This window comes from Aedes aegypti, unplaced genomic scaffold (genome assembly GCF_002204515.2).
Source record: "Aedes aegypti strain LVP_AGWG unplaced genomic scaffold, AaegL5.0 Primary Assembly AGWG_AaegL5_hic_scaff_199_PBJ_arrow, whole genome shotgun sequence".
In the NCBI taxonomy this organism is placed as follows: Eukaryota; Metazoa; Arthropoda; class Insecta; order Diptera; family Culicidae; genus Aedes; species Aedes aegypti.
The window spans coordinates 24,297-33,739 of record NW_018735488.1 but is presented as its reverse complement, the minus strand read 5'-3'; the positions used below and the strand labels follow the sequence as shown (position 1 = coordinate 33,739).

The 9,443-nt window shown below is 37.3% G+C and overlaps 1 long non-coding RNA gene across 1 annotated transcript; it reads left to right on the top strand.

Moving 5' to 3' along the window:
• The first annotated feature begins 6,915 nt into the window (after positions 1-6,915).
• Positions 6,916-8,585, top strand: LOC110680916. Its single transcript, XR_002503026.1, has 3 exons — positions 6,916-7,468; positions 7,530-7,763; positions 8,289-8,585. It is a non-coding gene; the product is annotated as an uncharacterized LOC110680916 (long non-coding RNA).
• Positions 8,586-9,443: the final 858 nt, after the last annotated feature.

Below are 9,443 nucleotides of genomic sequence, written 5' to 3'. Positions count from 1 at the left end.
ATTTAGGTAACCTTGTGGAGTTTTTGCTATTTTCAGAAACATGAAATGGAAAACTCGCGTGCCATGCCTCGTGCATGCGTGCTCGTAAATAGCGCTGACGTTGCTACACTCATTTCTGAGTTAACAACCAGAGATGTATGTGCTGTCACAATAGGGTAACGACTGTTTATTTCGTTCTGAAACGCTAACAGTTGGCGCCAGTGGCAAAAAGTACAGGCAACAACCTTTCGAACATTCAGTTTCTTTCACTGGCCGCCGAGCGACGACACTGTTGTTTGTATTCCACCCACTGATCGCGCTACGCTGGATTCTCAAATTTCTCAAACTTTCAACACAAGCGCATGGAAGAATGGTAGTCGGAGAACTGTCAAAACGTATGGAAAATAATGAAAAACGTAAATTACTTGCAATCAGGAAACTGGATAAAAAAGTAGTGATTAGAAATCAAGTGTAAAGTGAATACATAACTTTTTGTGTTTAGTTCATCTTCCATGATGCTTTCTTTGCTTCAGGATTTCGTTTTTACCACCACTGAAAAAGAGCCATCTATTGCCTTTTCAGTTTTGAATATCGCCCTATTGTGTCCGGAAGTGGAAACACTAGGATTTCCAATGGACGGAGAGAATCCATAGAATTTGGTCACAACCGATTCCTAGTTTGCGGAGTATAACAGATGCAAAATCTGCGAATTTACATTCATATGTTCATATAGAGATTTAGCGATGATCAGATAATGATTCATCATCTGATACAGTCATCCCACAGTTATGGATAGCACACAGATATGGATCAGAGTTGGATTAAAGTGGGAATATCAAATCAAATAGAGTTGCAATTACGCAGAACACATTTTCTATATTTGAACCATAAATCTGTACAGCATCGCAATCAATTATAATAGGCTTCAGCTTATTTTTGTCGTTCATAGGAAATAAAATGTCAACTGTATTCCCAAAAGCGTTGATTCATAACTGTGGGGCATTGAAAACCATACCACAGTTATGAATCAAATCTCGAAAACTTATTCAAACAGACTCAAGTCAAGAAAGTATACAAACTTATTTTATCGATTCTACGTGTTTTGCAGACGATATTCTACACATTTTGCTCTAAACCAACTCGATTTTTCACTTTTAGAACGTTTACTTTCCGGAATTACAAAACGACGAAAGTAAGATTTTCAACTTTCGCTACCTAACCACTACTTTCGCCGCTCCGCTGTATGGAGAGACAAAGTGACTTAACCACGAATCAAAACAAAATACTACTTGAGCCGATTTTACACTGGTACAAAAACGTCGAAAGTAACTGAATAAATCGGCTTATCATTTTGTGATAATTTTTTTGTGGGAAATAACAGGAACTCCCTAGTTTTTGAATGCGAGCTATTTGTATGCAAAATTTAAGCAATGTTCACGGCGAAAAAATGTGAAAAAGGTGATTCATTTTAAAACAGTTTTAGAAGACAGGTTGTGATTCTTCTGAATTATTTTCTCAAAACTGTATGGATGTTACTTACGTCGATTTGAAAAAGTAATCGAGAAATATATGACGATTCCGAAATAAACGCCAAAACTTATGCTTTCACTAGCACACCATTCGTTTACCTCGCAGATAAATTGCTGTTATAGTGTATTGATCAAGGATGTAAATCTAGTGTTTAAGTTATGTATTCACTTTGCACTTGATTTCTAATCACTACTTTTTTGATCCAGTTTCCGAATTGCAAGTAATTTACGTTTTTCATTATTTTCCATACGTTTTGACAGCTCTCCGACTACCATTCTTCCATGCGCTTGTGTTGAAAGTTTCTTCTGTCGCCACTTGTTCAATGGCATTTAGGGATGGCACAGCTTTTTTCGCGACGTTTAAAATCAGCTGATCTCGAAGTACTTTGACAGTTCTTCCATGGAAATGACAGGCCCGTGTTAGCACCGGTCCTCCACCGATGTAAACAAATGCATAGACGGATCTGTCACATGAAAAGGCCTATTACCAGCGGTTTTGTTTATAGTCTGAAAGTGTTGAAAGTTTGAGAAACTTGAGAATCCAGCGTAGCGCGATCAGTGAGAGGCAATGAGAATATATACCGAGGTGTGGAAAAGACATTTAGTGTTCGTGACATCCGTGTACGGTGCAAAATGTATCACAACTACAAGCGAGTGAGCTCCCTTAAGAAGCCATGCAAATTAGTGACGTAGTTATTTTTATTTACGTTTTTTCTGTTTACTAATACATAGCCATTGCTTCTTCTTTCACACCTTGATATATATTCTCATTGAGTGAGAGGGATACAAACAACAGTGTCGTCACACGGCGGCCAGTGGAAGAAACTGAATGTTCGAAATGTTATTGCCTGTACTTTTTGCCGCTGGCGCCCACTGTTAACGTTTAAGAACGAAATAAACAGTCGTTTCCCTATTCGTGATCAAACGTCAACATCCCACCGCAAAATCGCTAGTGTTTGGAGGTGATTTTAACCTCCAAATTGCCAAATAACCTCCAAATCATCACCTTCAAGTTAGTTCTAATAACCTCAGTTATATGAAATATGGTGGCGCGTCGATCGTCGCAAGTTTATCGTTAAACAGTCAATTGTTGCTATGATGAGTTTTCATCTTTTGCTCTCCAGTTTTCAAAATGACGTCCATGTAAGAGGAGCAGCGTGTCAAAATATTGCTCCTGCAGCAAGAGAATCCGATGCTCTCGCACGAAATTTATGTGAAGACGGATTTCAAGCAACTTCCAGGACAGAAGTTTTATATCGCATTAGGAAAAGAAAAGGTGGCCGATATTTTTAAAACCACCAAACTATCGCAATAGGGTGATATTCAAAACTGAAAAGGAAATAGATGGCTCTTTTTCAATGGTAGTAAAAACGAAATCCTGAAGCGAAGAAAGGACCACGGAAGATGAACTAAACACAAAAAGTTATGTATTCACTTTACACTTGATTTCTTATCACTACTTTTTTGATCCAGGTCCCTAATTGAAAGTAATTTACGTTTTTCATTATTTTCCATACGTTTTGACAGTTCTCCGACTACCATTCTTCCATGCGCTTGTGTTTAAAGTTTGAGAAATTTGAGAATCCAGCGTAGCGCGATCAGTGGGTGGCATACAAACAACAGTGTCGTCTCTCGACGGCCAGTGAAAGAAACTGAATGTTCGAAAGGTTGTTGCCTGTACTTTTTGCCGCTGGCGCCAACTGTTAGTGGTTATGAACGAAATAAACAGTCGGTACCCTATTCCCGAAAAAATACCTCGTCCTGCATGCCATATGTCGTGTGGTCTAAAAAGTGACATTTTCATCACTACGTCAATCTAGAAATCTACGTCTAGAAGTACCTCGAAAAGCGACTGGTATCAATCCTGAAGCAACATAATAGATCTGTGCTGTTCTGGCTAGACTTGACGAGCTGCCACTATGGGAAAAAGGCAATCGCGTTGTAGTACGAAGCGAACAACGTGGTTTTGGTACCCAAAGACCACAACCCTCCCGACAGCTCAGAACTCCGAGTTATCGAGCGGTATTGGGCCTTGGTCAGATGAAATTTAAAAATAACTGATAAATTCATGGAAACGTGCAACAGTTCAAATCAAACTGGCGTTGAGTGGCGAATAAGGTCAATGAGACCATTGTGTAAAATTTTATGAAAGAGGTTAACCTGAAGGCATGACAGTTCGGATTTGGCAATCCAAAATAATTAATCGAACTCTTTTCCTTTAAATATATGAATTTGAAAACCGAAAGAAAAAGTATGGTTTTTGTGTTATGAATTTTGACTAAAACATACGATTTTTTTGTCGATCAATTTTTTCGCGTACCTGTCTTTACTGTAGGGTGGCCACCGAACCGGGAAAAACGAGAAAAGCTGGAAAAGAAGGGAATTTTAATCCATCAGATCCATCGGGAAAAACCGGGAATTTGAGATGGTCACTGGGAAAATAATTTTGAACGAAAATGTTTAAGCTTTCAATCTACAAACCACAAAAAAAAACAAGTTGTAGAAAGTTGATATGGCTGATGATATTGCCAATAAGTATCTTGGACAAATAATATTTACACAAAAAATAATGCGTTCTCGGGCTAGGCATTGGATACAAATAGAAAGCGTTGTGTTTGGATGGGCATCTAATTCTTCCGAAAGAGGAGCACTTTGCGAAAGAGCACAACGTGATTATTGAGCTGAAATCGAATTCAGGTTAACTTCTTCGTCCATGAGGTAGGGGTAACGCGCCCTAACTAGAGATCAGGGAGTCGTGAGTTCGATTCTCACCGAGAAGACGTGTAAATTTTTCGCAAAACTTCACATCAATTTGTCCATTTAATTCAATTACAAAGTATATGTAATGTTTAGCTTTTCGGTAGTTGTTGAACTTACACTCGTCTTGCAGCCGTAAACCACGATTCATAATTAAAAACAAGTATTTACACATTAACCTTTACGTTACCGACCTCCGACAAGCCATTTTTAAACAGCTGCCATTTCGCCAATTTCCATTCGATTTTTTTGAAACTATCATCAGTTTACTTTAAAAAGGTTTCAGTTATTTGTCATGAATGGACAATTCTGTATTCGGAACCATGCCGGAGATTATCCGGGTTGTACTGGGGTCACGAGGATGCCAAATTCGGGAAATGTGATTATTTTATTATTTTTTTCAGCTACAACACTAAAGTTTTTATGTAAAACGTGAGATAATGGTCGATTATCATCATTTCAACGTAATTTGAATAAGTGGATCGTTCCGGAACATCGTAGCCGGTTCCGCCAGGGCCAGTTTGTCCAAAACATACCGTGCGACGTCTCAATCTTCATGAATTCGGGAGAACATGTCAATAAACTAAATTTCAATAGATTTGGCCACTCCAGAGCACCTGACACAGGTTCCGTCAGGGTCTCTTTGAGGACATTTCCGTTTTTTGTCTGAAACATACCGTGCGACGTCTCAATCTTCGTGAATTCGAGAGAGCATGTCAATAAAAGAAGAAAAATGTTTTGGACATAAAACGGAAATGTCCCCAAATAGGCCCTCGTTGAACCTGTGCCAGGATCAGGAGTGGCCACATCTGTTTGTACCGGAGTTTTTCTTCTTTTATTGACATGTTCTCTCGAATTCACGAAGATCGATACATCGCACGGTATGTTTCTGACAAAAAACGGAAATGTCATCAAAGAGACCCTGGCGGAACCTGTGTCAGGTGCTTTGGAGTGGCCAAATCTATTGAAATTTAGTGTATTCTTCCTTAATTGACATGTTCTCCCGAATTCATGAAGATTGAGACGTCGCACGGTATGTTTTGGACATGAAACAGAAATGTCCCCAAACTGGCCCTAGCGGAACCCGCTACGATGTTCCGGAACGATCCACTTATTCAAATTATGTTGAAATGATGACAATCGACCATTATCTCACGTTTAACATAAAAACTTTAGTGTTGTAGCTGAAATAAATTAAAAAATAAACACATTTCCCGAATTTGGCATCCTCGTGACCACAGTACAGTATGGCCAATAAAAAAAATGCGAAAATTGTTTGAACGTGAATAACTTAGTAACTTAGTTTCAATTAAACTTTTTTTGCTGATTAATACTCAAGTGAAATTAACATAACTTGTTTTTCAAAAAAAAAAGTAAATCATGAACTTATCATCAAGTAAAAAGTTCAGAACAAGCTCGAAATGAACTTTTCCATTTATTGAAGGTAAATATTGCAACTTAAACGAACTTTATGTAAACTGAACTATTTCAAAAGAGGGCTGATTATGTCCAAACATGCCATTTTATCCGAACTTTTAGTTGCGTGGTAAAAAATCATTCAAACATCGAAAATATTCCATCGATGATAAATTGTTGACTCGAGTTTCTCACTAAGAGGGATATTCTGACCAATGCTACCTGTCTGATCAATGTAACCCCGTCTTACGGTATTTCTCATTCTTAGGTTCAGCACCATGACATTTCGAATAATGTTTTTTTTTTGTCTCAGAAATCCCTCAGTTTTGATGCCAAACATGTCAAAACTCACTACCATCACCATTGGAAGTATCTTCATGGCGTTCATCGTAAAGATTTTCTCGGCTAGTCAAGCAGCTGTGAATGCACTAAAAGCATTTCCATGCCATTCAAATCTAGCGTGGGAATGCATGCTTTCTCTGCAGTCATTGGCCAGTAGAGTTACATATAGAGAAGAATGCCCATTCTGGGTAAAGGCTATCTGAACAAAAAATAAAATATATTAATTACTATTATAATGGCTGCCCGGTCGTTGCTGTTGGCGAAATTGAACTACAGCTTTGAGCTTTGACGGTCCTGAATAGTTCTGTGGTGTTCTTAAGTGCACCCTTACAATGAAACTGAAAATGCAATTCAATTCAATTGCTTGATAGAAACCATTGGAATGCAAAGTATTTCTAACAGAGTCCTAGTGGCCAAATTTAGCGTGATGGATAAGTAATGGGGTGACCATATTTGGTATAAGATTTCATAGAATTTTCGTGTTTCAATAACTTCTGTTGAACTCAAACTTTGGCACGATACATCATACTAAGGGGTGAACCCAAACTTTTACACGATGACTTGTTTATTTGTTTATACTACATCAACAGGCAAGTAGTAGCCCCAATGATGTCTTAAAATGCTTAAAATGTATGTACATATATGCAAACATTAACAACAAAGACAGTGACGTCAAATACAGAATGAATTTAAAAGCAAATATTAAATAGTCAGGCAATCAAACTTAAACTAACCACTTAGACTAATTATCTCGTTCAGCGAAAAACAATGAAAATCTTCGACGGAGCGTCTCTACACGGAGAAAACGAAGTACTCAAAAATAAGTTTTTTTATACTCAAAATTGAGTAAAGACAGTCGAACTGGATAATTGAGTGATTTTAATTCTGCCAAACACGTACATTAAACTCAACCTTTAAGTTGTTTAATGAGAACCCAAATTTGAGTAAAAAAAAATTAAGCAATTTATTGAGTTTCCTAATCATAAAATTTAATTATAAGAGTTTGAGTTGATAAAAATAATCAAAAACTTAGATCATTTTGTTTATACATATTACTGCAGGTATTTAACGTATTTAAAACTGTCCCAACATTTCATTCTAACCGATGAATCACACAAGTGTATTTAAATTGATCATTTATTTTCAAACACTTTAAAAACAGTAAGTTGCGTAAAAATAGCTCAACGTGTGGCATTTAGACTGCGTTCTAGCCGTTGAGTAGTTTAAACTCAAATTTGGTTGAAAAAATGAGCCAGCCATTTTGAAATGTCAACGCTGTGATCATTCTGAAACCGTCATCGTCTGCATACGGCATAACACTTAACAGTAGAAAAATAGTGAGTTTCTTTAAAAAAAAATCCCAAGGATGGTGAAATAATTGTTTCTGATGTCGTTTTATACTGAATTCCGGAAGCTGGCCAGAAAATGTAACGAATTAATTGAAGGTAAAGTCCACCAGAGTTCGGTGTGATGAAAAAACAATTAAATTATTCCTTTCTCTTTCAGGAGTTCAATTTTCCTGGGTCCACGATCTTTGCGCAAGATAGCTGAAATTTATAAAAAGTGCCAGTTCCCGACTAAAAAACTACTGCGCTGTTCTCGATAGCTGCCACATGTTCAAATTATTGTTTGCCGTTCCTGCCATCCGCCATGAACGATGGAAAAACGAGAAGGCCGTTCCGACTGTTGTTGCTGCGTTCTAGCAACCCATCCACCATCATCAAATGTTTCCGGATAAAGGTTGGTGTATGGCCAAGCCTGAAACTAGACTAAATTTTCCGTCGACTGCTTCCAGATCAAGGGGTGGATCACTTCTTCAATGCACATCAAATGTACAGTGACCCCACGCAGTTGAATCACCCACAATTTATGAATCAGCTAATTTCAAAAGACAAAATGATTGTCAAACTTGTCACAAAACATCACAGAATTACTTTTACACTTAGTTTCTTATCAGTAAAAATAATTCTGTGATGTTTTGTGACAAGTTTGATAATAAGTTTGTCTTTTGGAGTCTGCTGATTCATAAATTGTGGGTGATTCAACTGCGTGGGGTCACTGTACATCAAATTGCATTAAATGCATTTTTTCGATATACAGATCAGCTTAGCACTGGTCCTTTTTATCATGCCGTGCTATAGCAACGCGTTGTTGTTTGTTGTGAAAGGATCAACATAGTTTTACTCTGAGACTGTAACATAGTTTTACTGTGGCAGGTTCTATTCTTCCTAATAAAATAAACTATTTACTAATATTTTATTTCAGATACTCAAACTGAACGAATATGTTATACAAAGCTTTCTCGAGCCCACGGCAATCCGGTTATGGATCATTGGAGCGAATAGCGTTCGATCATTAACAATTTTTGTTAGTACACAGTGCACTTCATGAGTTAGAGGATGATAGCTTGAAAACAAATCATCGGAACCACCTTCCTGAGAAACCCACATACTGTGCCTTAACTGCTGGAACGACCAAGAAAAGCCTTGAAAATTATTTGTCTAAATAGATTGTTTTATTACTTTCAACAATAAACTCTAGACTAGATGTGTTAAAGCCTTATTCATCTTATTTTTACATTGCTTCCAGAAATCTTTCCTTATCTTATACAAAAATGTTCAGATTACTATTGAACGTATATACGGAACATATATTTGCTGAAATAATTTCATAATATTGGCCATGAATGACAGCAAATGAACAGATCTTTAGGTCATAAATCATGTACCACAGCGTGTGAAAAGCTACTTCTGGATGAGCTCCTTCTATAACAGAGAGCAATAGAGCTACGCTTTTGATTTGATATCTACGGATTAGCAGCTTTGACGAATAAAACAACCACTAATCATTTCGGATGAGTTTTCTTTTTATTTGAGCACGCCAATGGTCCATTTTCACAATATGACGATTTCAAGCTTCCCCGAAGCTGGAGTCCACCTTGTATTCAGTTTAATTTCCGCAAAAAAATAACGCTTTTTGATGAAGTTGTTACTCAAATGTCGATATCCGATACTCTAATGAAAAATGTTTTCAGTTCCTCCAGGCAATACAGAACTCGATCGACCATTTTTTGGGTGAGGTAAAGTAGCTCTTCTGAAGTTTGTAGAAAAATGTGACTGACACTTCAACAAGTACAACAATGAAACGTTTGAGCAAGCCATGAATTTCAAATCAATCGAGTGTGCATTTAAATGCATTTCGATTTAACAGATGCATCAGAAGTGATCCACCCCTTGTTCCAGATGCATCCAATTTCATCAATTTTTCATGAAGTTATAAGCATTTGAATTTAGGCAAAAGTTTGCCTATCCCCTGTATGTTGTTACGAAGAGAGGGAGGCTAGATAAAAAATAGTTTTCAAATATCACATTGAGGGTATTCAAGCCAAATGTACCAATATATAAAATAACCCTGGTATAG